Raw genomic sequence first — 3,249 nt, forward strand, 5'->3', positions numbered from 1 at the left:
TCAGTGTGGGGGTGTCTGTGGGGGAAGAAAGACGAGGCTTGAGAAGCCACCTGAAGGCTGAAAAAGCCTCCTTGTTGACAACTTGCCGTTAAAGCAGCCATGTAACACAGCCAGTCCAGTGGTGGACAAAAACTGAATACACTACTTATAGTGTAGCCATAACACTTTATAAACATAAAATACATAAATACAGAAAACATCATACAGCATAAATACATAAAATCAGCAATAGAGTGGGTTGTTTTTTTGGTAATGAATGGTGTTTTAAACTATGGATGTCCCCTCCAGCACAAATCCTTTTTTCTTGTAATAAAGTGTAAATATTTGTATTATTCTATTTATTATGTATTTGAAAGACATTTGACAAGCCAGTTAAACAGAGCCTGGGTGATCAGTTATAATTAGACTCTGCCTTTGCTATGAGCCGTTACACTTAATACTAAAAAGTGCTGGTTAAAACCACAAGGACCAAAACCATGACTAACAGCTCGCTCGGGCCACGTGTGTTTCTTTTTAAAAACAGCTCAGCTAGCACAGATGTTCTAAATCCAGTCATTGTGGTCCACAGAAACATCATTATTTCCCATGTTCCTGTGCCTCATACACATTCACTTGGGCCCAAGGGGATTGGGCCTTGGCAAAAATCTAAGCACTAAATCTAAGAATAAAATGGTTTAAAACATATTACATTTAATTTGCATGGTTTTACCTAATCCTAGAGATATATAATAAAGTTATCTGTTACAGGACAAGGGGGTTTTCAGATCCAGTACAGACATTAAATCCTATAAGATCAAATACATTTGAAAAAAAGAACTAAAATTCTTACTCTCTAATTCACCATCTTAAAAAAATGAGATCCCCTCTAAAATCCTCAGTGTCAGACCTAGCTACCATACATCGTACATTCTTTAAATTGAGAACAGCATTTTGAAGTCTGATTTCTGACTCAGTCACTGCTCAAATGGTCAAACCAGAACTGTATACATATTTTTACAATTATGGCCCCTCTAGTTACTGGCTTAGAAGCAGTGTTACTGTGATTCTTATTACTTTATCTGACACCAAACCAGAGGTGATCAATCTGATTTTGAACGCTGACAGACTTAGAAGGGCCTGGATGTTGCACCAACTGCTGTGATCAGATCATCATAGTGAATCAACATACAAGACAACACACCAGGAATGCACACCTTGGGACAAGAACAGGACCTCTAGACAGTTGGACTAGACATTAATTGCTTATTTTTTAATTTGTTACATTTATTTTTCTTTTTAAATTGTTATTATTGTGCTGACCATTGTTGAGCAGAGGAGGATGGGCCCCCCTTTTGAGTCTTGCTTCCTCTCAAAGTTTCTTCCTCTTATTTCTTCTTCTAGGGAGATTTGTCTAGAACTGTTGCCCTTGGCTTGCTCCCTGAGAGCTTGGACTTGATCATTTGTAAAGCTGTTTTGTGACAACATCTGTTGTAAAAAGCGTTATATAAATACACTTGAATTGAAAGAACTCATTTATAAATGAGTCACAGGTAAGTCCGAGAGTTTCGAGGTTAATGTATATTTGTCACATTGCCACATTTGTTTTAGAATTACATAGTTTCCATAATTTAAGTAATATGTGTATGAAACAATGACAAATATCACCAACATACCTAATGTTATAACTGCCCCTGATTTGTGTGTTAGAGACTGCTATGATTGGTCTGTCAAAACAAATGAAGACCGATTCAGGTCTCACTCAAATCCTTTATTACCATTCAGATGCCTGAGTTTGTGGACAGTAAACACAGCACCACCCAGGGCCCAGGGCATGGTAAACATTGTGCCACTAGGGCAGAGGGGACGGTAAACACAGTGCCATGTAGGCCCAGGGCACAGTAAGTCCTTACGATGACATTGTTTCTTAATGGTAAGGCCAAGGTTTCTGTCGGATAGTGTAGTGGACAACATACATTCTACATAGTGCAGCTTTCACTTTATTTGGAGAATTAAGTCCATGATTGTAGACATTTATTTAATAGTCAATAGACTGTCAAATTGGTTATTTTAGCTTTCATTTTAATTGGACAGTCCAGTCTGAAAGCAACAGTACATTTGTGGTGTGAGCAGAGTTCACATCTCTAGTGGTGGAGTGACATTCTTACAGAAGGAGGACCAGTTTTTTGGCCAACAAACACGTTACTCCTGCAAACAAATTCCATATCAAATTTGAAACTGAACCACACTAATCAAACTGAACATGTGCAATTAAAATACACCCTGACTTATGTTTCATGCACTGCATTATGTATAAATAAATAAAAAATAATGCTCTGAAATTAAATGTTCCTTTAAATATCTGTTCAAACTTTTTGAAAGTCTCAGGTAGCCAGTACTGTGGCTGCTGTAATTCCACATGCTCTTGTAACAGACACAGTTGTACTGCGCCTTTAAGAGGGAGCTTTATGGTTATGTAGATTGAGTAACTGAGAGAGAGTGTGTGTGTGTGTGTGTGTGTGTGTGTGAGACGGGAGAACCGTCACCTTTCTGCTCGCCTTCTCTGTTTCCTTTACGTGTAAATACAATGAAGGTAGCCGTGTGACCTGGCTTGAAGTGGTCCAGGAGAGAATAAAAGTCTTTCAGATTGCCCACACCACTGTGTGTGTCACTCCATGTTAACTCCACGCATCGCGGTTACCCCGTAGCACCTGTTCCTCACTCCAGGTAAGAAGCGTTACACTTTTTTCATTAATAAGCCTTTGAAGTACTTTGGGTGTCGTAGTGAAATGAACTGACCAAACAGCAGTGAGGGAAGTTATGTTGGGTCTCACCCCCTGAGCTTCTACATCGTTTCTCTGTGACAAAGGACGGAGCCACTTAACTAAGAATGAAACCGTCCTCACTGACAATGTGAGAATATCTGATAGATCACTGACTGATAAGGAGATAAGGAAGAAAGAGGACGTATCACATGACAATTTACAAAACCTACCTCATCTCTATATTTGGTGTGTGTTGTGTTGAGCTTAGTTTGTCAGAGTTTCATCTGAATACACTTCCTCTCCACTATAAGTGTAGCTGTGAAGTCATTCAGTAGACTGTATTGAAGAGTGTGTACGGTGTGTATCAGCAGTCCTGCTGTAGCTGTGTGTAGTGTGTGTGTAACTCAGTAAGAATGCAGGTGTGTGTTTATCTGCTCCTTGTGCTCCACGCTGCTGATGGTGAGTGTTACCTTCTCTCTACAGGTGTTGTCATCCTCATACATTCATT

This window comes from Electrophorus electricus, chromosome 2 (assembly GCF_041902795.1).
Source record: "Electrophorus electricus isolate QZ-2024a chromosome 2, ASM4190279v1, whole genome shotgun sequence".
Classification (NCBI taxonomy): domain Eukaryota; kingdom Metazoa; phylum Chordata; class Actinopteri; order Gymnotiformes; family Gymnotidae; genus Electrophorus; species Electrophorus electricus.